The sequence below is a fragment of the Muntiacus reevesi genome, chromosome 2, assembly GCF_963930625.1.
Source record: "Muntiacus reevesi chromosome 2, mMunRee1.1, whole genome shotgun sequence".
In the NCBI taxonomy this organism is placed as follows: Eukaryota; Metazoa; Chordata; class Mammalia; order Artiodactyla; family Cervidae; genus Muntiacus; species Muntiacus reevesi.
In genome coordinates, this window is record NC_089250.1 from 91,042,784 (window position 1) to 91,070,049 (window position 27,266).

Here is a 27,266-nt window from a genome sequence, read left to right on the forward strand (position 1 = left end):
ACACACACACACACACACAGAGGGAGACACAGAGACTGACGGACAGAAAACGGCAGGCAGACACGGGAGAGAGGATGGCATCCGATCCGAGCCAGACACAGTGGCACAGTCCCTGACACACCTCAGAGAGAGGCCAGGCGGAAGAAGCAGCTGCCCCAAGGGAGCGGGGCGTCAGCCTCGGGCCGGGCCCCAGCTGGACGCGGCGCCCTGGGGCTGGCAGAGCCCCGTGGGGTCCCCAAGACGTCTTGGCAGCCGAGGTCTCAAAGGTTCCCTTCGGCTTGGCTACCTGAGGCAAGACCCAGCCCCCGTGCAAAGGCCAGAGAGTGAGTGTATGGGAGTGTGTGTGTGAGTGTGTCAGTGGGCAAGGGTGTGGGCGGGCCGACTGGGGTGCGGGGGGATACCCAGAATGGAGGGGGGAAGGGTGTGGAGCCGGGGGGTGGGGGTAGGGGTGGGGTTGCATATCATGTGGAGTCCAAGCATACCGGACGGTCATCTCGTTTCTTGCAATCCGAATGCGGAGTGGCCCTCCGGCCTGCGTTGGGAGTCGGGGCCCCGGTCATCCTCCCGCAGAGGGGCTATGGCCGTGGCGATCCAAAAGGTGGCACGCTGCTACCCGCCATGGCCGCTGACTGACTGACTGACTGGCTGGCTGGCTGGCCAAAGGCCCTGTTGGCTGGAAGATAGGCTACGGCTTGACGGCTTTCCGGTCATATCTGTTCTTATTCCAGGGGTGGGCCTCATCCTAATGTTACTTGGTTGATGATAGGAGAATCTCTGAGTGACAATATTTCCTTGCTTTTCAATGGATCCCTTTTGTTGCAGAACCTTTCCCTCGAAAGTGAAGGAACCTGTGTCTGCACAGGCACTAATGCTCTTGGAAAGGCAATAGCAATTCCGTCCTCCACTAGCTTGGTAAGCACCAAGTCCTTGTTGTCTTCAAGTGCTTCCCATAATACGTGCAAAGTAGGACCCGGTTTTGTGGAGTCTGGAGTCAAGGAGTTTACAAGTGGACGTTATATGACTTTCACCATTGCTGTCACTGCCCACTTACAAACCGCCTCTAAATTTAACCCTCTGTCTTACCTGTTCTTCTCTCACAAGGCTGTGACTGCCTTGCTGCTGCTTCTCTGCCTAAGAATCCACAATGAGATATTAACTTTCTGCCCAGAATCAAGATCCTTCATACTCTGCCTCCGTGTGCATGCTTCTGTGCCACGTTGATTCAGTCCTGTCTGACTGTTTGTGACCCCATGGGCTGTAGCCCGCCAGGCTCCGCTTACTGTAGCATCCTCGAGGCAAGCATACTGAAGTAGGTTGTCATGTCGTTCTCCAGGGGATCTTCCCAACCCAGGTATCAAACCCACATCTCCTTCATCCCCTGCGTTGGCAGACAGGTTCTTTACTGCTAGCACCACCTGGGAAGCCCATTCTGGCTCTACATCTCCTTCATTTATAACTAAACTCTGTTCTAGGCAACGCAGTTTCCCGCACTGTGATCCAACACCACACACACACACACACACACACACACAGCTTCCCACCCTGTGATCCAACACCAGACACACACACACACACACACACACACACACACACACACACACACACAGCTTCCCACCCTGTGATCCAACACCACACACACACACACACACACACAGAGACAGAGAGAGGGAGGGAGACACAGCGACTGACGGACAGAAAACGGGAGGCAGACACCGGAGGAGGATGGCATCCGATCCGAGCCAGACACAGTGGCACAGTCCCTGACGCACATCAGACAGAGGCCAGGCGGAAGAAGCAGCTGCCCCAAGGGACGGGGCGTCAGCCTTGGGCCCGGGCCCCAGCTGGACGCGGTGCCCTGGGGCTGGCAGAGCCCCGTGGGGTCCCCAAGACGTCTTTGGCAGCCGAGGTCTCAAAGGTCCCCTTCGGCTTGGCTACCTGAGGCAAGACCCAGCCCCCGCCCAAAGGCCAGAGGGTGAGTGTGTGAGAGTGTGTGTGTGAGTGTGTCAGTGGGCAAGGGTGTGGGCGGGCCGACTGGGGTCCGGGGGGATACCCAGATTGGAGGGCCGAGGGTGTGGAGGCCGTGGGTTGTTGGGAAGCCTGTGTGGTCCTCTTGCGGTTTCTCTCTCCCTCTTTCTCCATCTCCCTTACCTGTGGTCCCTGGCTCCTGACCTGCCTCGGCAGCGGGCTGGGTGTGTGGGTGTGTGTGTGTGGGGGGGTGTGTCTGCGTGTGTGTGTGTGTGTGTGAGCCCGCGGGAGAGCACGCGCTGTCGCGTGCGAGGATGGCACTAGGGTTGTGGGTGGGGCTGGGGCGTGGGGCAGCCCCCGGGATGGACTGAGGCTTGCCTAGGGAGCCCCAGACGGAGACCGGGAGGTCATGTGGTTTTTGGAAGCCGAAAGCGGAGGGGCTCTCGGGCCGCGCGGAGGCAGCCCAGGTCTGTGGCGGGCATCGGGCCCCCTAACCCCCACCCCCACCCCCACCCCCCGGCCCCGGTCTCCCACCCGGGGAGGGGCTGTGGCCGCGGGGATCCAAGAGTTGGCACGCTGCTGCTGCCTGCGAGGGCCGCCGGCTGGAAGGCAGGCGACGGACGGCTGTGAGCGCGCTGGGGTGCAAGGGGCCAGGGGCTGGTGGGGCTTGCGGTGCAGGGCCACGCCGGGGCTGGGGGAGGTGTGGGGCGGGGGCTAAAGGAGAGGGGAGGCAAAAAGCCTACAGCACCCGGTATTCCCAGGCGGTCTCCCATCCAAGTACTAACCAGGCCCGACCCTGCTTAGCTTCCGAGATCAGACGAGATCGGGCGCGTTCAGGGTGGTATGGCCGTAGACGGAGGCGGCTGCCTCCAGGCTCCCTAAGAGCCCTGCGCCGCGCCTCCCTTTCGCTGTGCCCTGCCTGCCGGTCGGGCCAGCCGGCCGCACCTCTCCACGGGCCGCGCGCTGTACCTGAGCCGGTCGACCCGCCACCGCACTCCGGCACGCCGCCCCGCCCCCGCACACCATCACCCCCTGCCAGCACCCGCCTGGCCCTCCGGGCTCCCGGGACCCCCCAGCCGCAGTCCCGGCGTGCGTGCGTGCGTGCGTCCGTGCGGGGGCGGGAGGGGCGCGGAGGTCTCGGCGCTCTCCCACCCCGGGCCTCTGCAGGCCCGCCCCGGGCTGGGCGGCGCCCCCACCCCCATCCCGTCGTCCGCTGCACAGGGCCAGGTTGCCCCGGAGGTCTCCGGCTTCCGGGCCCGCCGCTGCCCGCCGCCGCCCGCCGCCCGGGGACCTCTGAGCCTCCTCTGGGCCTCCTGCGCAGCCCAGCCGGGGCCCTGAGCGCCCATCCTGCCCGGCACCTGCCCGGTGCCCAAACCCACGGGGAGCCAGCAGCGCGGTCGACAGCAGAGCGTCAGCCCCGCCCCTTCGGCCGAACGAGGCCCCACTTGCCTCCACGCCGCCAGCCAAGCACAGGACCTTCCTGAGAGAGCACACGGGCGACAGACAGGCAGCCACACGGACGGACACACAGACACTCGCACGCGCCCACGCCAGCTGAGACAAGCCGGCCGGGGCAAGCTCGTCAGCCAGAGCCAGAGCCCCAGCAACCTGTGAGAGGCCGGGGCCAGAGGAAGCGACGGGAGGCCGCGTGTCAGGAGATACAGAGACAGAAAGGGACGGAGCTTCAGAGACAAGACTCGAGGACGGCCGAGAGGGAGATGCAGGCAGGCAGGCAGGCAGGCAGACGGGCGCGCGCGCGCAGACACACACACACACACACACACACACACACACACAGAGGGAGACACAGAGACTGACGGACAGAAAACGGCAGGCAGACACGGGAGAGAGGATGGCATCCGATCCGAGCCAGACACAGTGGCACAGTCCCTGACACACCTCAGAGAGAGGCCAGGCGGAAGAAGCAGCTGCCCCAAGGGAGCGGGGCGTCAGCCTCGGGCCGGGCCCCAGCTGGACGCGGCGCCCTGGGGCTGGCAGAGCCCCGTGGGGTCCCCAAGACGTCTTGGCAGCCGAGGTCTCAAAGGTTCCCTTCGGCTTGGCTACCTGAGGCAAGACCCAGCCCCCGTGCAAAGGCCAGAGAGTGAGTGTATGGGAGTGTGTGTGTGAGTGTGTCAGTGGGCAAGGGTGTGGGCGGGCCGACTGGGGTGCGGGGGGATACCCAGAATGGAGGGGGGAAGGGTGTGGAGCCGGGGGGTGGGGGTAGGGGTGGGGTTGCATATCATGTGGAGTCCAAGCATACCGGACGGTCATCTCGTTTCTTGCAATCCGAATGCGGAGTGGCCCTCCGGCCTGCGTTGGGAGTCGGGGCCCCGGTCATCCTCCCGCAGAGGGGCTATGGCCGTGGCGATCCAAAAGGTGGCACGCTGCTACCCGCCATGGCCGCTGACTGACTGACTGACTGGCTGGCTGGCTGGCCAAAGGCCCTGTTGGCTGGAAGATAGGCTACGGCTTGACGGCTTTCCGGTCATATCTGTTCTTATTCCAGGGGTGGGCCTCATCCTAATGTTACTTGGTTGATGATAGGAGAATCTCTGAGTGACAATATTTCCTTGCTTTTCAATGGATCCCTTTTGTTGCAGAACCTTTCCCTCGAAAGTGAAGGAACCTGTGTCTGCACAGGCACTAATGCTCTTGGAAAGGCAATAGCAATTCCGTCCTCCACTAGCTTGGTAAGCACCAAGTCCTTGTTGTCTTCAAGTGCTTCCCATAATACGTGCAAAGTAGGACCCGGTTTTGTGGAGTCTGGAGTCAAGGAGTTTACAAGTGGACGTTATATGACTTTCACCATTGCTGTCACTGCCCACTTACAAACCGCCTCTAAATTTAACCCTCTGTCTTACCTGTTCTTCTCTCACAAGGCTGTGACTGCCTTGCTGCTGCTTCTCTGCCTAAGAATCCACAATGAGATATTAACTTTCTGCCCAGAATCAAGATCCTTCATACTCTGCCTCCGTGTGCATGCTTCTGTGCCACGTTGATTCAGTCCTGTCTGACTGTTTGTGACCCCATGGGCTGTAGCCCGCCAGGCTCCGCTTACTGTAGCATCCTCGAGGCAAGCATACTGAAGTAGGTTGTCATGTCGTTCTCCAGGGGATCTTCCCAACCCAGGTATCAAACCCACATCTCCTTCATCCCCTGCGTTGGCAGACAGGTTCTTTACTGCTAGCACCACCTGGGAAGCCCATTCTGGCTCTACATCTCCTTCATTTATAACTAAACTCTGTTCTAGGCAACGCAGTTTCCCGCACTGTGATCCAACACCACACACACACACACACACACACACACAGCTTCCCACCCTGTGATCCAACACCAGACACACACACACACACACACACACACACACACACACACACACACACAGCTTCCCACCCTGTGATCCAACACCACACACACACACACACACACACAGAGACAGAGAGAGGGAGGGAGACACAGCGACTGACGGACAGAAAACGGGAGGCAGACACCGGAGGAGGATGGCATCCGATCCGAGCCAGACACAGTGGCACAGTCCCTGACGCACATCAGACAGAGGCCAGGCGGAAGAAGCAGCTGCCCCAAGGGACGGGGCGTCAGCCTTGGGCCCGGGCCCCAGCTGGACGCGGTGCCCTGGGGCTGGCAGAGCCCCGTGGGGTCCCCAAGACGTCTTTGGCAGCCGAGGTCTCAAAGGTCCCCTTCGGCTTGGCTACCTGAGGCAAGACCCAGCCCCCGCCCAAAGGCCAGAGGGTGAGTGTGTGAGAGTGTGTGTGTGAGTGTGTCAGTGGGCAAGGGTGTGGGCGGGCCGACTGGGGTCCGGGGGGATACCCAGATTGGAGGGCCGAGGGTGTGGAGGCCGTGGGTTGTTGGGAAGCCTGTGTGGTCCTCTTGCGGTTTCTCTCTCCCTCTTTCTCCATCTCCCTTACCTGTGGTCCCTGGCTCCTGACCTGCCTCGGCGGCGGGCTGGGTGTGTGGGTGTGTGTGTGTGGGGGGGTGTGTCTGCGTGTGTGTGTGTGTGTGTGAGCCCGCGGGAGAGCACGCGCTGTCGCGTGCGAGGATGGCACTAGGGTTGTGGGTGGGGCTGGGGCGTGGGGCAGCCCCCGGGATGGACTGAGGCTTGCCTAGGGAGCCCCAGACGGAGACCGGGAGGTCATGTGGTTTTTGGAAGCCGAAAGCGGAGGGGCTCTCGGGCCGCGCGGAGGCAGCCCAGGTCTGTGGCGGGCATCGGGCCCCCTAACCCCCACCCCCACCCCCACCCCCCGGCCCCGGTCTCCCACCCGGGGAGGGGCTGTGGCCGCGGGGATCCAAGAGTTGGCACGCTGCTGCTGCCTGCGAGGGCCGCCGGCTGGAAGGCAGGCGACGGACGGCTGTGAGCGCGCTGGGGTGCAAGGGGCCAGGGGCTGGTGGGGCTTGCGGTGCAGGGCCACGCCGGGGCTGGGGGAGGTGTGGGGCGGGGGCTAAAGGAGAGGGGAGGCAAAAAGCCTACAGCACCCGGTATTCCCAGGCGGTCTCCCATCCAAGTACTAACCAGGCCCGACCCTGCTTAGCTTCCGAGATCAGACGAGATCGGGCGCGTTCAGGGTGGTATGGCCGTAGACGGAGGCGGCTGCCTCCAGGCTCCCTAAGAGCCCTGCGCCGCGCCTCCCTTTCGCTGTGCCCTGCCTGCCGGTCGGGCCAGCCGGCCGCACCTCTCCACGGGCCGCGCGCTGTACCTGAGCCGGTCGACCCGCCACCGCACTCCGGCACGCCGCCCCGCCCCCGCACACCATCACCCCCTGCCAGCACCCGCCTGGCCCTCCGGGCTCCCGGGACCCCCCAGCCGCAGTCCCGGCGTGCGTGCGTGCGTGCGTCCGTGCGGGGGCGGGAGGGGCGCGGAGGTCTCGGCGCTCTCCTACCCCGGGCCTCTGCAGGCCCGCCCCGGGCTGGGCGGCGCCCCCACCCCCATCCCGTCGTCCGCTGCACAGGGCCAGGTTGCCCCGGAGGTCTCCGGCTTCCGGGCCCGCCGCTGCCCGCCGCCGCCCGCCGCCCGGGGACCTCTGAGCCTCCTCTGGGCCTCCTGCGCAGCCCAGCCGGGGCCCTGAGCGCCCATCCTGCCCGGCACCTGCCCGGTGCCCAAACCCACGGGGAGCCAGCAGCGCGGTCGACAGCAGAGCGTCAGCCCCGCCCCTTCGGCCGAACGAGGCCCCACTTGCCTCCACGCCGCCAGCCAAGCACAGGACCTTCCTGAGAGAGCACACGGGCGACAGACAGGCAGCCACACGGACGGACACACAGACACTCGCACGCGCCCACGCCAGCTGAGACAAGCCGGCCGGGGCAAGCTCGTCAGCCAGAGCCAGAGCCCCAGCAACCTGTGAGAGGCCGGGGCCAGAGGAAGCGACGGGAGGCCGCGTGTCAGGAGATACAGAGACAGAAAGGGACGGAGCTTCAGAGACAAGACTCGAGGACGGCCGAGAGGGAGATGCAGGCAGGCAGGCAGGCAGGCAGACGGGCGCGCGCGCGCAGACACACACACACACACACACACACACACACAGAGGGAGACACAGAGACTGACGGACAGAAAACGGCAGGCAGACACGGGAGAGAGGATGGCATCCGATCCGAGCCAGACACAGTGGCACAGTCCCTGACACACCTCAGAGAGAGGCCAGGCGGAAGAAGCAGCTGCCCCAAGGGAGCGGGGCGTCAGCCTCGGGCCGGGCCCCAGCTGGACGCGGCGCCCTGGGGCTGGCAGAGCCCCGTGGGGTCCCCAAGACGTCTTGGCAGCCGAGGTCTCAAAGGTTCCCTTCGGCTTGGCTACCTGAGGCAAGACCCAGCCCCCGTGCAAAGGCCAGAGAGTGAGTGTATGGGAGTGTGTGTGTGAGTGTGTCAGTGGGCAAGGGTGTGGGCGGGCCGACTGGGGTGCGGGGGGATACCCAGAATGGAGGGGGGAAGGGTGTGGAGCCGGGGGGTGGGGGTAGGGGTGGGGTTGCATATCATGTGGAGTCCAAGCATACCGGACGGTCATCTCGTTTCTTGCAATCCGAATGCGGAGTGGCCCTCCGGCCTGCGTTGGGAGTCGGGGCCCCGGTCATCCTCCCGCAGAGGGGCTATGGCCGTGGCGATCCAAAAGGTGGCACGCTGCTACCCGCCATGGCCGCTGACTGACTGACTGACTGGCTGGCTGGCTGGCCAAAGGCCCTGTTGGCTGGAAGATAGGCTACGGCTTGACGGCTTTCCGGTCATATCTGTTCTTATTCCAGGGGTGGGCCTCATCCTAATGTTACTTGGTTGATGATAGGAGAATCTCTGAGTGACAATATTTCCTTGCTTTTCAATGGATCCCTTTTGTTGCAGAACCTTTCCCTCGAAAGTGAAGGAACCTGTGTCTGCACAGGCACTAATGCTCTTGGAAAGGCAATAGCAATTCCGTCCTCCACTAGCTTGGTAAGCACCAAGTCCTTGTTGTCTTCAAGTGCTTCCCATAATACGTGCAAAGTAGGACCCGGTTTTGTGGAGTCTGGAGTCAAGGAGTTTACAAGTGGACGTTATATGACTTTCACCATTGCTGTCACTGCCCACTTACAAACCGCCTCTAAATTTAACCCTCTGTCTTACCTGTTCTTCTCTCACAAGGCTGTGACTGCCTTGCTGCTGCTTCTCTGCCTAAGAATCCACAATGAGATATTAACTTTCTGCCCAGAATCAAGATCCTTCATACTCTGCCTCCGTGTGCATGCTTCTGTGCCACGTTGATTCAGTCCTGTCTGACTGTTTGTGACCCCATGGGCTGTAGCCCGCCAGGCTCCGCTTACTGTAGCATCCTCGAGGCAAGCATACTGAAGTAGGTTGTCATGTCGTTCTCCAGGGGATCTTCCCAACCCAGGTATCAAACCCACATCTCCTTCATCCCCTGCGTTGGCAGACAGGTTCTTTACTGCTAGCACCACCTGGGAAGCCCATTCTGGCTCTACATCTCCTTCATTTATAACTAAACTCTGTTCTAGGCAACGCAGTTTCCCGCACTGTGATCCAACACCACACACACACACACACACACACACACAGCTTCCCACCCTGTGATCCAACACCAGACACACACACACACACACACACACACACACACACACACACACACACACACAGCTTCCCACCCTGTGATCCAACACCACACACACACACACACACACACAGAGACAGAGAGAGGGAGGGAGACACAGCGACTGACGGACAGAAAACGGGAGGCAGACACCGGAGGAGGATGGCATCCGATCCGAGCCAGACACAGTGGCACAGTCCCTGACGCACATCAGACAGAGGCCAGGCGGAAGAAGCAGCTGCCCCAAGGGACGGGGCGTCAGCCTTGGGCCCGGGCCCCAGCTGGACGCGGTGCCCTGGGGCTGGCAGAGCCCCGTGGGGTCCCCAAGACGTCTTTGGCAGCCGAGGTCTCAAAGGTCCCCTTCGGCTTGGCTACCTGAGGCAAGACCCAGCCCCCGCCCAAAGGCCAGAGGGTGAGTGTGTGAGAGTGTGTGTGTGAGTGTGTCAGTGGGCAAGGGTGTGGGCGGGCCGACTGGGGTCCGGGGGGATACCCAGATTGGAGGGCCGAGGGTGTGGAGGCCGTGGGTTGTTGGGAAGCCTGTGTGGTCCTCTTGCGGTTTCTCTCTCCCTCTTTCTCCATCTCCCTTACCTGTGGTCCCTGGCTCCTGACCTGCCTCGGCGGCGGGCTGGGTGTGTGGGTGTGTGTGTGGGGGGGGGTGTGTCTGCGTGTGTGTGTGTGTGTGTGAGCCCGCGGGAGAGCACGCGCTGTCGCGTGCGAGGATGGCACTAGGGTTGTGGGTGGGGCTGGGGCGTGGGGCAGCCCCCGGGATGGACTGAGGCTTGCCTAGGGAGCCCCAGACGGAGACCGGGAGGTCATGTGGTTTTTGGAAGCCGAAAGCGGAGGGGCTCTCGGGCCGCGCGGAGGCAGCCCAGGTCTGTGGCGGGCATCGGGCCCCCTAACCCCCACCCCCACCCCCACCCCCCGGCCCCGGTCTCCCACCCGGGGAGGGGCTGTGGCCGCGGGGATCCAAGAGTTGGCACGCTGCTGCTGCCTGCGAGGGCCGCCGGCTGGAAGGCAGGCGACGGACGGCTGTGAGCGCGCTGGGGTGCAAGGGGCCAGGGGCTGGTGGGGCTTGCGGTGCAGGGCCACGCCGGGGCTGGGGGAGGTGTGGGGCGGGGGCTAAAGGAGAGGGGAGGCAAAAAGCCTACAGCACCCGGTATTCCCAGGCGGTCTCCCATCCAAGTACTAACCAGGCCCGACCCTGCTTAGCTTCCGAGATCAGACGAGATCGGGCGCGTTCAGGGTGGTATGGCCGTAGACGGAGGCGGCTGCCTCCAGGCTCCCTAAGAGCCCTGCGCCGCGCCTCCCTTTCGCTGTGCCCTGCCTGCCGGTCGGGCCAGCCGGCCGCACCTCTCCACGGGCCGCGCGCTGTACCTGAGCCGGTCGACCCGCCACCGCACTCCGGCACGCCGCCCCGCCCCCGCACACCATCACCCCCTGCCAGCACCCGCCTGGCCCTCCGGGCTCCCGGGACCCCCCAGCCGCAGTCCCGGCGTGCGTGCGTGCGTGCGTCCGTGCGGGGGCGGGAGGGGCGCGGAGGTCTCGGCGCTCTCCCACCCCGGGCCTCTGCAGGCCCGCCCCGGGCTGGGCGGCGCCCCCACCCCCATCCCGTCGTCCGCTGCACAGGGCCAGGTTGCCCCGGAGGTCTCCGGCTTCCGGGCCCGCCGCTGCCCGCCGCCGCCCGCCGCCCGGGGACCTCTGAGCCTCCTCTGGGCCTCCTGCGCAGCCCAGCCGGGGCCCTGAGCGCCCATCCTGCCCGGCACCTGCCCGGTGCCCAAACCCACGGGGAGCCAGCAGCGCGGTCGACAGCAGAGCGTCAGCCCCGCCCCTTCGGCCGAACGAGGCCCCACTTGCCTCCACGCCGCCAGCCAAGCACAGGACCTTCCTGAGAGAGCACACGGGCGACAGACAGGCAGCCACACGGACGGACACACAGACACTCGCACGCGCCCACGCCAGCTGAGACAAGCCGGCCGGGGCAAGCTCGTCAGCCAGAGCCAGAGCCCCAGCAACCTGTGAGAGGCCGGGGCCAGAGGAAGCGACGGGAGGCCGCGTGTCAGGAGATACAGAGACAGAAAGGGACGGAGCTTCAGAGACAAGACTCGAGGACGGCCGAGAGGGAGATGCAGGCAGGCAGGCAGGCAGGCAGACGGGCGCGCGCGCGCAGACACACACACACACACACACACACACACACACACAGAGGGAGACACAGAGACTGACGGACAGAAAACGGCAGGCAGACACGGGAGAGAGGATGGCATCCGATCCGAGCCAGACACAGTGGCACAGTCCCTGACACACCTCAGAGAGAGGCCAGGCGGAAGAAGCAGCTGCCCCAAGGGAGCGGGGCGTCAGCCTCGGGCCGGGCCCCAGCTGGACGCGGCGCCCTGGGGCTGGCAGAGCCCCGTGGGGTCCCCAAGACGTCTTGGCAGCCGAGGTCTCAAAGGTTCCCTTCGGCTTGGCTACCTGAGGCAAGACCCAGCCCCCGTGCAAAGGCCAGAGAGTGAGTGTATGGGAGTGTGTGTGTGAGTGTGTCAGTGGGCAAGGGTGTGGGCGGGCCGACTGGGGTGCGGGGGGATACCCAGAATGGAGGGGGGAAGGGTGTGGAGCCGGGGGGTGGGGGTAGGGGTGGGGTTGCATATCATGTGGAGTCCAAGCATACCGGACGGTCATCTCGTTTCTTGCAATCCGAATGCGGAGTGGCCCTCCGGCCTGCGTTGGGAGTCGGGGCCCCGGTCATCCTCCCGCAGAGGGGCTATGGCCGTGGCGATCCAAAAGGTGGCACGCTGCTACCCGCCATGGCCGCTGACTGACTGACTGACTGGCTGGCTGGCTGGCCAAAGGCCCTGTTGGCTGGAAGATAGGCTACGGCTTGACGGCTTTCCGGTCATATCTGTTCTTATTCCAGGGGTGGGCCTCATCCTAATGTTACTTGGTTGATGATAGGAGAATCTCTGAGTGACAATATTTCCTTGCTTTTCAATGGATCCCTTTTGTTGCAGAACCTTTCCCTCGAAAGTGAAGGAACCTGTGTCTGCACAGGCACTAATGCTCTTGGAAAGGCAATAGCAATTCCGTCCTCCACTAGCTTGGTAAGCACCAAGTCCTTGTTGTCTTCAAGTGCTTCCCATAATACGTGCAAAGTAGGACCCGGTTTTGTGGAGTCTGGAGTCAAGGAGTTTACAAGTGGACGTTATATGACTTTCACCATTGCTGTCACTGCCCACTTACAAACCGCCTCTAAATTTAACCCTCTGTCTTACCTGTTCTTCTCTCACAAGGCTGTGACTGCCTTGCTGCTGCTTCTCTGCCTAAGAATCCACAATGAGATATTAACTTTCTGCCCAGAATCAAGATCCTTCATACTCTGCCTCCGTGTGCATGCTTCTGTGCCACGTTGATTCAGTCCTGTCTGACTGTTTGTGACCCCATGGGCTGTAGCCCGCCAGGCTCCGCTTACTGTAGCATCCTCGAGGCAAGCATACTGAAGTAGGTTGTCATGTCGTTCTCCAGGGGATCTTCCCAACCCAGGTATCAAACCCACATCTCCTTCATCCCCTGCGTTGGCAGACAGGTTCTTTACTGCTAGCACCACCTGGGAAGCCCATTCTGGCTCTACATCTCCTTCATTTATAACTAAACTCTGTTCTAGGCAACGCAGTTTCCCGCACTGTGATCCAACACCACACACACACACACACACACACACACAGCTTCCCACCCTGTGATCCAACACCAGACACACACACACACACACACACACACACACACACACACACACACACACAGCTTCCCACCCTGTGATCCAACACCACACACACACACACACACACACAGAGACAGAGAGAGGGAGGGAGACACAGCGACTGACGGACAGAAAACGGGAGGCAGACACCGGAGGAGGATGGCATCCGATCCGAGCCAGACACAGTGGCACAGTCCCTGACGCACATCAGACAGAGGCCAGGCGGAAGAAGCAGCTGCCCCAAGGGACGGGGCGTCAGCCTTGGGCCCGGGCCCCAGCTGGACGCGGTGCCCTGGGGCTGGCAGAGCCCCGTGGGGTCCCCAAGACGTCTTTGGCAGCCGAGGTCTCAAAGGTCCCCTTCGGCTTGGCTACCTGAGGCAAGACCCAGCCCCCGCCCAAAGGCCAGAGGGTGAGTGTGTGAGAGTGTGTGTGTGAGTGTGTCAGTGGGCAAGGGTGTGGGCGGGCCGACTGGGGTCCGGGGGGATACCCAGATTGGAGGGCCGAGGGTGTGGAGGCCGTGGGTTGTTGGGAAGCCTGTGTGGTCCTCTTGCGGTTTCTCTCTCCCTCTTTCTCCATCTCCCTTACCTGTGGTCCCTGGCTCCTGACCTGCCTCGGCGGCGGGCTGGGTGTGTGGGTGTGTGTGTGGGGGGGGGTGTGTCTGCGTGTGTGTGTGTGTGTGTGAGCCCGCGGGAGAGCACGCGCTGTCGCGTGCGAGGATGGCACTAGGGTTGTGGGTGGGGCTGGGGCGTGGGGCAGCCCCCGGGATGGACTGAGGCTTGCCTAGGGAGCCCCAGACGGAGACCGGGAGGTCATGTGGTTTTTGGAAGCCGAAAGCGGAGGGGCTCTCGGGCCGCGCGGAGGCAGCCCAGGTCTGTGGCGGGCATCGGGCCCCCTAACCCCCACCCCCACCCCCACCCCCCGGCCCCGGTCTCCCACCCGGGGAGGGGCTGTGGCCGCGGGGATCCAAGAGTTGGCACGCTGCTGCTGCCTGCGAGGGCCGCCGGCTGGAAGGCAGGCGACGGACGGCTGTGAGCGCGCTGGGGTGCAAGGGGCCAGGGGCTGGTGGGGCTTGCGGTGCAGGGCCACGCCGGGGCTGGGGGAGGTGTGGGGCGGGGGCTAAAGGAGAGGGGAGGCAAAAAGCCTACAGCACCCGGTATTCCCAGGCGGTCTCCCATCCAAGTACTAACCAGGCCCGACCCTGCTTAGCTTCCGAGATCAGACGAGATCGGGCGCGTTCAGGGTGGTATGGCCGTAGACGGAGGCGGCTGCCTCCAGGCTCCCTAAGAGCCCTGCGCCGCGCCTCCCTTTCGCTGTGCCCTGCCTGCCGGTCGGGCCAGCCGGCCGCACCTCTCCACGGGCCGCGCGCTGTACCTGAGCCGGTCGACCCGCCACCGCACTCCGGCACGCCGCCCCGCCCCCGCACACCATCACCCCCTGCCAGCACCCGCCTGGCCCTCCGGGCTCCCGGGACCCCCCAGCCGCAGTCCCGGCGTGCGTGCGTGCGTGCGTCCGTGCGGGGGCGGGAGGGGCGCGGAGGTCTCGGCGCTCTCCCACCCCGGGCCTCTGCAGGCCCGCCCCGGGCTGGGCGGCGCCCCCACCCCCATCCCGTCGTCCGCTGCACAGGGCCAGGTTGCCCCGGAGGTCTCCGGCTTCCGGGCCCGCCGCTGCCCGCCGCCGCCCGCCGCCCGGGGACCTCTGAGCCTCCTCTGGGCCTCCTGCGCAGCCCAGCCGGGGCCCTGAGCGCCCATCCTGCCCGGCACCTGCCCGGTGCCCAAACCCACGGGGAGCCAGCAGCGCGGTCGACAGCAGAGCGTCAGCCCCGCCCCTTCGGCCGAACGAGGCCCCACTTGCCTCCACGCCGCCAGCCAAGCACAGGACCTTCCTGAGAGAGCACACGGGCGACAGACAGGCAGCCACACGGACGGACACACAGACACTCGCACGCGCCCACGCCAGCTGAGACAAGCCGGCCGGGGCAAGCTCGTCAGCCAGAGCCAGAGCCCCAGCAACCTGTGAGAGGCCGGGGCCAGAGGAAGCGACGGGAGGCCGCGTGTCAGGAGATACAGAGACAGAAAGGGACGGAGCTTCAGAGACAAGACTCGAGGACGGCCGAGAGGGAGATGCAGGCAGGCAGGCAGGCAGGCAGACGGGCGCGCGCGCGCAGACACACACACACACACACACACACACACACACACAGAGGGAGACACAGAGACTGACGGACAGAAAACGGCAGGCAGACACGGGAGAGAGGATGGCATCCGATCCGAGCCAGACACAGTGGCACAGTCCCTGACACACCTCAGAGAGAGGCCAGGCGGAAGAAGCAGCTGCCCCAAGGGAGCGGGGCGTCAGCCTCGGGCCGGGCCCCAGCTGGACGCGGCGCCCTGGGGCTGGCAGAGCCCCGTGGGGTCCCCAAGACGTCTTGGCAGCCGAGGTCTCAAAGGTTCCCTTCGGCTTGGCTACCTGAGGCAAGACCCAGCCCCCGTGCAAAGGCCAGAGAGTGAGTGTATGGGAGTGTGTGTGTGAGTGTGTCAGTGGGCAAGGGTGTGGGCGGGCCGACTGGGGTGCGGGGGGATACCCAGAATGGAGGGGGGAAGGGTGTGGAGCCGGGGGGTGGGGGTAGGGGTGGGGTTGCATATCATGTGGAGTCCAAGCATACCGGACGGTCATCTCGTTTCTTGCAATCCGAATGCGGAGTGGCCCTCCGGCCTGCGTTGGGAGTCGGGGCCCCGGTCATCCTCCCGCAGAGGGGCTATGGCCGTGGCGATCCAAAAGGTGGCACGCTGCTACCCGCCATGGCCGCTGACTGACTGACTGACTGGCTGGCTGGCTGGCCAAAGGCCCTGTTGGCTGGAAGATAGGCTACGGCTTGACGGCTTTCCGGTCATATCTGTTCTTATTCCAGGGGTGGGCCTCATCCTAATGTTACTTGGTTGATGATAGGAGAATCTCTGAGTGACAATATTTCCTTGCTTTTCAATGGATCCCTTTTGTTGCAGAACCTTTCCCTCGAAAGTGAAGGAACCTGTGTCTGCACAGGCACTAATGCTCTTGGAAAGGCAATAGCAATTCCGTCCTCCACTAGCTTGGTAAGCACCAAGTCCTTGTTGTCTTCAAGTGCTTCCCATAATACGTGCAAAGTAGGACCCGGTTTTGTGGAGTCTGGAGTCAAGGAGTTTACAAGTGGACGTTATATGACTTTCACCATTGCTGTCACTGCCCACTTACAAACCGCCTCTAAATTTAACCCTCTGTCTTACCTGTTCTTCTCTCACAAGGCTGTGACTGCCTTGCTGCTGCTTCTCTGCCTAAGAATCCACAATGAGATATTAACTTTCTGCCCAGAATCAAGATCCTTCATACTCTGCCTCCGTGTGCATGCTTCTGTGCCACGTTGATTCAGTCCTGTCTGACTGTTTGTGACCCCATGGGCTGTAGCCCGCCAGGCTCCGCTTACTGTAGCATCCTCGAGGCAAGCATACTGAAGTAGGTTGTCATGTCGTTCTCCAGGGGATCTTCCCAACCCAGGTATCAAACCCACATCTCCTTCATCCCCTGCGTTGGCAGACAGGTTCTTTACTGCTAGCACCACCTGGGAAGCCCATTCTGGCTCTACATCTCCTTCATTTATAACTAAACTCTGTTCTAGGCAACGCAGTTTCCCGCACTGTGATCCAACACCACACACACACACACACACACACACAGCTTCCCACCCTGTGATCCAACACCAGACACACACACACACACACACACACACACACACACACACACACACAGCTTCCCACCCTGTGATCCAACACCACACACACACACACACACACACAGAGACAGAGAGAGGGAGGGAGACACAGCGACTGACGGACAGAAAACGGGAGGCAGACACCGGAGGAGGATGGCATCCGATCCGAGCCAGACACAGTGGCACAGTCCCTGACGCACATCAGACAGAGGCCAGGCGGAAGAAGCAGCTGCCCCAAGGGACGGGGCGTCAGCCTTGGGCCCGGGCCCCAGCTGGACGCGGTGCCCTGGGGCTGGCAGAGCCCCGTGGGGTCCCCAAGACGTCTTTGGCAGCCGAGGTCTCAAAGGTCCCCTTCGGCTTGGCTACCTGAGGCAAGACCCAGCCCCCGCCCAAAGGCCAGAGGGTGAGTGTGTGAGAGTGTGTGTGTGAGTGTGTCAGTGGGCAAGGGTGTGGGCGGGCCGACTGGGGTCCGGGGGGATACCCAGATTGGAGGGCCGAGGGTGTGGAGGCCGTGGGTTGTTGGGAAGCCTGTGTGGTCCTCTTGCGGTTTCTCTCTCCCTCTTTCTCCATCTCCCTTACCTGTGGTCCCTGGCTCCTGACCTGCCTCGGCGGCGGGCTGGGTGTGTGGGTGTGTGTGTGGGGGGGGGTGTGTCTGCGTGTGTGTGTGTGTGTGTGAGCCCGCGGGAGAGCACGCGCTGTCGCGTGCGAGGATGGCACTAGGGTTGTGGGTGGGGCTGGGGCGTGGGGCAGCCCCCGGGATGGACTGAGGCTTGCCTAGGGAGCCCCAGACGGAGACCGGGAGGTCATGTGGTTTTTGGAAGCCGAAAGCGGAGGGGCTCTCGGGCCGCGCGGAGGCAGCCCAGGTCTGTGGCGGGCATCGGGCCCCCTAACCCCCACCCCCACCCCCACCCCCCGGCCCCGGTCTCCCACCCGGGGAGGGGCTGTGGCCGCGGGGATCCAAGAGTTGGCACGCTGCTGCTGCCTGCGAGGGCCGCCGGCTGGAAGGCAGGCGACGGACGGCTGTGAGCGCGCTGGGGTGCAAGGGGCCAGGGGCTGGTGGGGCTTGCGGTGCAGGGCCACGCCGGGGCTGGGGGAGGTGTGGGGCGGGGGCTAAAGGAGAGGGGAGGCAAAAAGCCTACAGCACCCGGTATTCCCAGGCGGTCTCCCATCCAAGTACTAACCAGGCCCGACCCTGCTTAGCTTCCGAGATCAGACGAGATCGGGCGCGTTCAGGGTGGTATGGCCGTAGACGGAGGCGGCTGCCTCCAGGCTCCCTAAGAGCCCTGCGCCGCGCCTCCCTTTCGCTGTGCCCTGCCTGCCGGTCGGGCCAGCCGGCCGCACCTCTCCACGGGCCGCGCGCTGTACCTGAGCCGGTCGACCCGCCACCGCACTCCGGCACGCCGCCCCGCCCCCGCACACCATCACCCCCTGCCAGCACCCGCCTGGCCCTCCGGGCTCCCGGGACCCCCCAGCCGCAGTCCCGGCGTGCGTGCGTGCGTGCGTCCGTGCGGGGGCGGGAGGGGCGCGGAGGTCTCGGCGCTCTCCCACCCCGGGCCTCTGCAGGCCCGCCCCGGGCTGGGCGGCGCCCCCACCCCCATCCCGTCGTCCGCTGCACAGGGCCAGGTTGCCCCGGAGGTCTCCGGCTTCCGGGCCCGCCGCTGCCCGCCGCCGCCCGCCGCCCGGGGACCTCTGAGCCTCCTCTGGGCCTCCTGCGCAGCCCAGCCGGGGCCCTGAGCGCCCATCCTGCCCGGCACCTGCCCGGTGCCCAAACCCACGGGGAGCCAGCAGCGCGGTCGACAGCAGAGCGTCAGCCCCGCCCCTTCGGCCGAACGAGGCCCCACTTGCCTCCACGCCGCCAGCCAAGCACAGGACCTTCCTGAGAGAGCACACGGGCGACAGACAGGCAGCCACACGGACGGACACACAGACACTCGCACGCGCCCACGCCAGCTGAGACAAGCCGGCCGGGGCAAGCTCGTCAGCCAGAGCCAGAGCCCCAGCAACCTGTGAGAGGCCGGGGCCAGAGGAAGCGACGGGAGGCCGCGTGTCAGGAGATACAGAGACAGAAAGGGACGGAGCTTCAGAGACAAGACTCGAGGACGGCCGAGAGGGAGATGCAGGCAGGCAGGCAGGCAGGCAGACGGGCGCGCGCGCGCAGACACACACACACACACACACACACACACACACACAGAGGGAGACACAGAGACTGACGGACAGAAAACGGCAGGCAGACACGGGAGAGAGGATGGCATCCGATCCGAGCCAGACACAGTGGCACAGTCCCTGACACACCTCAGAGAGAGGCCAGGCGGAAGAAGCAGCTGCCCCAAGGGAGCGGGGCGTCAGCCTCGGGCCGGGCCCCAGCTGGACGCGGCGCCCTGGGGCTGGCAGAGCCCCGTGGGGTCCCCAAGACGTCTTGGCAGCCGAGGTCTCAAAGGTTCCCTTCGGCTTGGCTACCTGAGGCAAGACCCAGCCCCCGTGCAAAGGCCAGAGAGTGAGTGTATGGGAGTGTGTGTGTGAGTGTGTCAGTGGGCAAGGGTGTGGGCGGGCCGACTGGGGTGCGGGGGGATACCCAGAATGGAGGGGGGAAGGGTGTGGAGCCGGGGGGTGGGGGTAGGGGTGGGGTTGCATATCATGTGGAGTCCAAGCATACCGGACGGTCATCTCGTTTCTTGCAATCCGAATGCGGAGTGGCCCTCCGGCCTGCGTTGGGAGTCGGGGCCCCGGTCATCCTCCCGCAGAGGGGCTATGGCCGTGGCGATCCAAAAGGTGGCACGCTGCTACCCGCCATGGCCGCTGACTGACTGACTGACTGGCTGGCTGGCTGGCCAAAGGCCCTGTTGGCTGGAAGATAGGCTACGGCTTGACGGCTTTCCGGTCATATCTGTTCTTATTCCAGGGGTGGGCCTCATCCTAATGTTACTTGGTTGATGATAGGAGAATCTCTGAGTGACAATATTTCCTTGCTTTTCAATGGATCCCTTTTGTTGCAGAACCTTTCCCTCGAAAGTGAAGGAACCTGTGTCTGCACAGGCACTAATGCTCTTGGAAAGGCAATAGCAATTCCGTCCTCCACTAGCTTGGTAAGCACCAAGTCCTTGTTGTCTTCAAGTGCTTCCCATAATACGTGCAAAGTAGGACCCGGTTTTGTGGAGTCTGGAGTCAAGGAGTTTACAAGTGGACGTTATATGACTTTCACCATTGCTGTCACTGCCCACTTACAAACCGCCTCTAAATTTAACCCTCTGTCTTACCTGTTCTTCTCTCACAAGGCTGTGACTGCCTTGCTGCTGCTTCTCTGCCTAAGAATCCACAATGAGATATTAACTTTCTGCCCAGAATCAAGATCCTTCATACTCTGCCTCCGTGTGCATGCTTCTGTGCCACGTTGATTCAGTCCTGTCTGACTGTTTGTGACCCCATGGGCTGTAGCCCGCCAGGCTCCGCTTACTGTAGCATCCTCGAGGCAAGCATACTGAAGTAGGTTGTCATGTCGTTCTCCAGGGGATCTTCCCAACCCAGGTATCAAACCCACATCTCCTTCATCCCCTGCGTTGGCAGACAGGTTCTTTACTGCTAGCACCACCTGGGAAGCCCATTCTGGCTCTACATCTCCTTCATTTATAACTAAACTCTGTTCTAGGCAACGCAGTTTCCCGCACTGTGATCCAACACCACACACACACACACACACACACACACAGCTTCCCACCCTGTGATCCAACACCAGACACACACACACACACACACACACACACACACACACACACACACACACAGCTTCCCACCCTGTGATCCAACACCACACACACACACACACACACACAGAGACAGAGAGAGGGAGGGAGACACAGCGACTGACGGACAGAAAACGGGAGGCAGACACCGGAGGAGGATGGCATCCGATCCGAGCCAGACACAGTGGCACAGTCCCTGACGCACATCAGACAGAGGCCAGGCGGAAGAAGCAGCTGCCCCAAGGGACGGGGCGTCAGCCTTGGGCCCGGGCCCCAGCTGGACGCGGTGCCCTGGGGCTGGCAGAGCCCCGTGGGGTCCCCAAGACGTCTTTGGCAGCCGAGGTCTCAAAGGTCCCCTTCGGCTTGGCTACCTGAGGCAAGACCCAGCCCCCGCCCAAAGGCCAGAGGGTGAGTGTGTGAGAGTGTGTGTGTGAGTGTGTCAGTGGGCAAGGGTGTGGGCGGGCCGACTGGGGTCCGGGGGGATACCCAGATTGGAGGGCCGAGGGTGTGGAGGCCGTGGGTTGTTGGGAAGCCTGTGTGGTCCTCTTGCGGTTTCTCTCTCCCTCTTTCTCCATCTCCCTTACCTGTGGTCCCTGGCTCCTGACCTGCCTCGGCGGCGGGCTGGGTGTGTGGGTGTGTGTGTGTGGGGGGGTGTGTCTGCGTGTGTGTGTGTGTGTGTGAGCCCGCGGGAGAGCACGCGCTGTCGCGTGCGAGGATGGCACTAGGGTTGTGGGTGGGGCTGGGGCGTGGGGCAGCCCCCGGGATGGACTGAGGCTTGCCTAGGGAGCCCCAGACGGAGACCGGGAGGTCATGTGGTTTTTGGAAGCCGAAAGCGGAGGGGCTCTCAGGCCGCGCGGAGGCAGCCCAGGTCTGTGGCGGGCATCGGGCCCCCTAACCCCCACCCCCACCCCCACCCCCCGGCCCCGGTCTCCCACCCGGGGAGGGGCTGTGGCCGCGGGGATCCAAGAGTTGGCACGCTGCTGCTGCCTGCGAGGGCCGCCGGCTGGAAGGCAGGCGACGGACGGCTGTGAGCGCGCTGGGGTGCAAGGGGCCAGGGGCTGGTGGGGCTTGCGGTGCAGGGCCACGCCGGGGCTGGGGGAGGTGTGGGGCGGGGGCTAAAGGAGAGGGGAGGCAAAAAGCCTACAGCACCCGGTATTCCCAGGCGGTCTCCCATCCAAGTACTAACCAGGCCCGACCCTGCTTAGCTTCCGAGATCAGACGAGATCGGGCGCGTTCAGGGTGGTATGGCCGTAGACGGAGGCGGCTGCCTCCAGGCTCCCTAAGAGCCCTGCGCCGCGCCTCCCTTTCGCTGTGCCCTGCCTGCCGGTCGGGCCAGCCGGCCGCACCTCTCCACGGGCCGCGCGCTGTACCTGAGCCGGTCGACCCGCCACCGCACTCCGGCACGCCGCCCCGCCCCCGCACACCATCACCCCCTGCCAGCACCCGCCTGGCCCTCCGGGCTCCCGGGACCCCCCAGCCGCAGTCCCGGCGTGCGTGCGTGCGTGCGTCCGTGCGGGGGCGGGAGGGGCGCGGAGGTCTCGGCGCTCTCCCACCCCGGGCCTCTGCAGGCCCGCCCCGGGCTGGGCGGCGCCCCCACCCCCATCCCGTCGTCCGCTGCACAGGGCCAGGTTGCCCCGGAGGTCTCCGGCTTCCGGGCCCGCCGCTGCCCGCCGCCGCCCGCCGCCCGGGGACCTCTGAGCCTCCTCTGGGCCTCCTGCGCAGCCCAGCCGGGGCCCTGAGCGCCCATCCTGCCCGGCACCTGCCCGGTGCCCAAACCCACGGGGAGCCAGCAGCGCGGTCGACAGCAGAGCGTCAGCCCCGCCCCTTCGGCCGAACGAGGCCCCACTTGCCTCCACGCCGCCAGCCAAGCACAGGACCTTCCTGAGAGAGCACACGGGCGACAGACAGGCAGCCACACGGACGGACACACAGACACTCGCACGCGCCCACGCCAGCTGAGACAAGCCGGCCGGGGCAAGCTCGTCAGCCAGAGCCAGAGCCCCAGCAACCTGTGAGAGGCCGGGGCCAGAGGAAGCGACGGGAGGCCGCGTGTCAGGAGATACAGAGACAGAAAGGGACGGAGCTTCAGAGACAAGACTCGAGGACGGCCGAGAGGGAGATGCAGGCAGGCAGGCAGGCAGGCAGACGGGCGCGCGCGCGCAGACACACACACACACACACACACACACACACACACACAGAGGGAGACACAGAGACTGACGGACAGAAAACGGCAGGCAGACACGGGAGAGAGGATGGCATCCGATCCGAGCCAGACACAGTGGCACAGTCCCTGACACACCTCAGAGAGAGGCCAGGCGGAAGAAGCAGCTGCCCCAAGGGAGCGGGGCGTCAGCCTCGGGCCGGGCCCCAGCTGGACGCGGCGCCCTGGGGCTGGCAGAGCCCCGTGGGGTCCCCAAGACGTCTTGGCAGCCGAGGTCTCAAAGGTTCCCTTCGGCTTGGCTACCTGAGGCAAGACCCAGCCCCCGTGCAAAGGCCAGAGAGTGAGTGTATGGGAGTGTGTGTGTGAGTGTGTCAGTGGGCAAGGGTGTGGGCGGGCCGACTGGGGTGCGGGGGGATACCCAGAATGGAGGGGGGAAGGGTGTGGAGCCGGGGGGTGGGGGTAGGGGTGGGGTTGCATATCATGTGGAGTCCAAGCATACCGGACGGTCATCTCGTTTCTTGCAATCCGAATGCGGAGTGGCCCTCCGGCCTGCGTTGGGAGTCGGGGCCCCGGTCATCCTCCCGCAGAGGGGCTATGGCCGTGGCGATCCAAAAGGTGGCACGCTGCTACCCGCCATGGCCGCTGACTGACTGACTGACTGGCTGGCTGGCTGGCCAAAGGCCCTGTTGGCTGGAAGATAGGCTACGGCTTGACGGCTTTCCGGTCATATCTGTTCTTATTCCAGGGGTGGGCCTCATCCTAATGTTACTTGGTTGATGATAGGAGAATCTCTGAGTGACAATATTTCCTTGCTTTTCAATGGATCCCTTTTGTTGCAGAACCTTTCCCTCGAAAGTGAAGGAACCTGTGTCTGCACAGGCACTAATGCTCTTGGAAAGGCAATAGCAATTCCGTCCTCCACTAGCTTGGTAAGCACCAAGTCCTTGTTGTCTTCAAGTGCTTCCCATAATACGTGCAAAGTAGGACCCGGTTTTGTGGAGTCTGGAGTCAAGGAGTTTACAAGTGGACGTTATATGACTTTCACCATTGCTGTCACTGCCCACTTACAAACCGCCTCTAAATTTAACCCTCTGTCTTACCTGTTCTTCTCTCACAAGGCTGTGACTGCCTTGCTGCTGCTTCTCTGCCTAAGAATCCACAATGAGATATTAACTTTCTGCCCAGAATCAAGATCCTTCATACTCTGCCTCCGTGTGCATGCTTCTGTGCCACGTTGATTCAGTCCTGTCTGACTGTTTGTGACCCCATGGGCTGTAGCCCGCCAGGCTCCGCTTACTGTAGCATCCTCGAGGCAAGCATACTGAAGTAGGTTGTCATGTCGTTCTCCAGGGGATCTTCCCAACCCAGGTATCAAACCCACATCTCCTTCATCCCCTGCGTTGGCAGACAGGTTCTTTACTGCTAGCACCACCTGGGAAGCCCATTCTGGCTCTACATCTCCTTCATTTATAACTAAACTCTGTTCTAGGCAACGCAGTTTCCCGCACTGTGATCCAACACCACACACACACACACACACACACACACAGCTTCCCACCCTGTGATCCAACACCAGACACACACACACACACACACACACACACACACACACACACACACACAGCTTCCCACCCTGTGATCCAACACCACACACACACACACACACACACAGAGACAGAGAGAGGGAGGGAGACACAGCGACTGACGGACAGAAAACGGGAGGCAGACACCGGAGGAGGATGGCATCCGATCCGAGCCAGACACAGTGGCACAGTCCCTGACGCACATCAGACAGAGGCCAGGCGGAAGAAGCAGCTGCCCCAAGGGACGGGGCGTCAGCCTTGGGCCCGGGCCCCAGCTGGACGCGGTGCCCTGGGGCTGGCAGAGCCCCGTGGGGTCCCCAAGACGTCTTTGGCAGCCGAGGTCTCAAAGGTCCCCTTCGGCTTGGCTACCTGAGGCAAGACCCAGCCCCCGCCCAAAGGCCAGAGGGTGAGTGTGTGAGAGTGTGTGTGTGAGTGTGTCAGTGGGCAAGGGTGTGGGCGGGCCGACTGGGGTCCGGGGGGATACCCAGATTGGAGGGCCGAGGGTGTGGAGGCCGTGGGTTGTTGGGAAGCCTGTGTGGTCCTCTTGCGGTTTCTCTCTCCCTCTTTCTCCATCTCCCTTACCTGTGGTCCCTGGCTCCTGACCTGCCTCGGCAGCGGGCTGGGTGTGTGGGTGTGTGTGTGTGGGGGGGTGTGTCTGCGTGTGTGTGTGTGTGTGTGAGCCCGCGGGAGAGCACGCGCTGTCGCGTGCGAGGATGGCACTAGGGTTGTGGGTGGGGCTGGGGCGTGGGGCAGCCCCCGGGATGGACTGAGGCTTGCCTAGGGAGCCCCAGACGGAGACCGGGAGGTCATGTGGTTTTTGGAAGCCGAAAGCGGAGGGGCTCTCGGGCCGCGCGGAGGCAGCCCAGGTCTGTGGCGGGCATCGGGCCCCCTAACCCCCACCCCCACCCCCACCCCCCGGCCCCGGTCTCCCACCCGGGGAGGGGCTGTGGCCGCGGGGATCCAAGAGTTGGCACGCTGCTGCTGCCTGCGAGGGCCGCCGGCTGGAAGGCAGGCGACGGACGGCTGTGAGCGCGCTGGGGTGCAAGGGGCCAGGGGCTGGTGGGGCTTGCGGTGCAGGGCCACGCCGGGGCTGGGGGAGGTGTGGGGCGGGGGCTAAAGGAGAGGGGAGGCAAAAAGCCTACAGCACCCGGTATTCCCAGGCGGTCTCCCATCCAAGTACTAACCAGGCCCGACCCTGCTTAGCTTCCGAGATCAGACGAGATCGGGCGCGTTCAGGGTGGTATGGCCGTAGACGGAGGCGGCTGCCTCCAGGCTCCCTAAGAGCCCTGCGCCGCGCCTCCCTTTCGCTGTGCCCTGCCTGCCGGTCGGGCCAGCCGGCCGCACCTCTCCACGGGCCGCGCGCTGTACCTGAGCCGGTCGACCCGCCACCGCACTCCGGCACGCCGCCCCGCCCCCGCACACCATCACCCCCTGCCAGCACCCGCCTGGCCCTCCGGGCTCCCGGGACCCCCCAGCCGCAGTCCCGGCGTGCGTGCGTGCGTGCGTCCGTGCGGGGGCGGGAGGGGCGCGGAGGTCTCGGCGCTCTCCCACCCCGGGCCTCTGCAGGCCCGCCCCGGGCTGGGCGGCGCCCCCACCCCCATCCCGTCGTCCGCTGCACAGGGCCAGGTTGCCCCGGAGGTCTCCGGCTTCCGGGCCCGCCGCTGCCCGCCGCCGCCCGCCGCCCGGGGACCTCTGAGCCTCCTCTGGGCCTCCTGCGCAGCCCAGCCGGGGCCCTGAGCGCCCATCCTGCCCGGCACCTGCCCGGTGCCCAAACCCACGGGGAGCCAGCAGCGCGGTCGACAGCAGAGCGTCAGCCCCGCCCCTTCGGCCGAACGAGGCCCCACTTGCCTCCACGCCGCCAGCCAAGCACAGGACCTTCCTGAGAGAGCACACGGGCGACAGACAGGCAGCCACACGGACGGACACACAGACACTCGCACGCGCCCACGCCAGCTGAGACAAGCCGGCCGGGGCAAGCTCGTCAGCCAGAGCCAGAGCCCCAGCAACCTGTGAGAGGCCGGGGCCAGAGGAAGCGACGGGAGGCCGCGTGTCAGGAGATACAGAGACAGAAAGGGACGGAGCTTCAGAGACAAGACTCGAGGACGGCCGAGAGGGAGATGCAGGCAGGCAGGCAGGCAGGCAGACGGGCGCGCGCGCGCAGACACACACACACACACACACACACACACACACACACAGAGGGAGACACAGAGACTGACGGACAGAAAACGGCAGGCAGACACGGGAGAGAGGATGGCATCCGATCCGAGCCAGACACAGTGGCACAGTCCCTGACACACCTCAGAGAGAGGCCAGGCGGAAGAAGCAGCTGCCCCAAGGGAGCGGGGCGTCAGCCTCGGGCCGGGCCCCAGCTGGACGCGGCGCCCTGGGGCTGGCAGAGCCCCGTGGGGTCCCCAAGACGTCTTGGCAGCCGAGGTCTCAAAGGTTCCCTTCGGCTTGGCTACCTGAGGCAAGACCCAGCCCCCGTGCAAAGGCCAGAGAGTGAGTGTATGGGAGTGTGTGTGTGAGTGTGTCAGTGGGCAAGGGTGTGGGCGGGCCGACTGGGGTGCGGGGGGATACCCAGAATGGAGGGGGGAAGGGTGTGGAGCCGGGGGGTGGGGGTAGGGGTGGGGTTGCATATCATGTGGAGTCCAAGCATACCGGACGGTCATCTCGTTTCTTGCAATCCGAATGCGGAGTGGCCCTCCGGCCTGCGTTGGGAGTCGGGGCCCCGGTCATCCTCCCGCAGAGGGGCTATGGCCGTGGCGATCCAAAAGGTGGCACGCTGCTACCCGCCATGGCCGCTGACTGACTGACTGACTGGCTGGCTGGCTGGCCAAAGGCCCTGTTGGCTGGAAGATAGGCTACGGCTTGACGGCTTTCCGGTCATATCTGTTCTTATTCCAGGGGTGGGCCTCATCCTAATGTTACTTGGTTGATGATAGGAGAATCTCTGAGTGACAATATTTCCTTGCTTTTCAATGGATCCCTTTTGTTGCAGAACCTTTCCCTCGAAAGTGAAGGAACCTGTGTCTGCACAGGCACTAATGCTCTTGGAAAGGCAATAGCAATTCCGTCCTCCACTAGCTTGGTAAGCACCAAGTCCTTGTTGTCTTCAAGTGCTTCCCATAATACGTGCAAAGTAGGACCCGGTTTTGTGGAGTCTGGAGTCAAGGAGTTTACAAGTGGACGTTATATGACTTTCACCATTGCTGTCACTGCCCACTTACAAACCGCCTC

The 27,266-nt window shown here is 63.9% G+C and overlaps 7 non-coding genes across 7 annotated transcripts; all 7 read right to left on the bottom strand.

The window, feature by feature from the left end:
• Nucleotides 1–2,701: 2,701 nt before the first annotated feature.
• LOC136162306 (5S ribosomal RNA) lies at nt 2,702–2,820 on the bottom strand. The gene has a single exon (XR_010662109.1). It is a non-coding gene; the product is annotated as a 5S ribosomal RNA (ribosomal RNA).
• A 3,624-nt stretch (nt 2,821–6,444) lies between these two features.
• On the bottom strand, nt 6,445–6,563 carry LOC136162317 (5S ribosomal RNA). Its single transcript, XR_010662120.1, has one exon. It is a non-coding gene; the product is annotated as a 5S ribosomal RNA (ribosomal RNA).
• A 3,624-nt stretch (nt 6,564–10,187) lies between these two features.
• Nucleotides 10,188–10,306, bottom strand: LOC136162329 (5S ribosomal RNA). Its single transcript, XR_010662130.1, has one exon. It is a non-coding gene; the product is annotated as a 5S ribosomal RNA (ribosomal RNA).
• Nucleotides 10,307–13,932: 3,626 nt separating this feature from the next.
• Nucleotides 13,933–14,051, bottom strand: LOC136162341 (5S ribosomal RNA). Its single transcript, XR_010662141.1, has one exon. It is a non-coding gene; the product is annotated as a 5S ribosomal RNA (ribosomal RNA).
• A 3,620-nt stretch (nt 14,052–17,671) lies between these two features.
• LOC136162353 (5S ribosomal RNA) lies at nt 17,672–17,790 on the bottom strand. Its single transcript, XR_010662149.1, has one exon. It is a non-coding gene; the product is annotated as a 5S ribosomal RNA (ribosomal RNA).
• Nucleotides 17,791–21,416: 3,626 nt separating this feature from the next.
• On the bottom strand, nt 21,417–21,535 carry LOC136161898 (5S ribosomal RNA). Its single transcript, XR_010661788.1, has one exon. It is a non-coding gene; the product is annotated as a 5S ribosomal RNA (ribosomal RNA).
• A 3,626-nt stretch (nt 21,536–25,161) lies between these two features.
• LOC136161900 (5S ribosomal RNA) lies at nt 25,162–25,280 on the bottom strand. The gene has a single exon (XR_010661790.1). It is a non-coding gene; the product is annotated as a 5S ribosomal RNA (ribosomal RNA).
• Nucleotides 25,281–27,266: the final 1,986 nt, after the last annotated feature.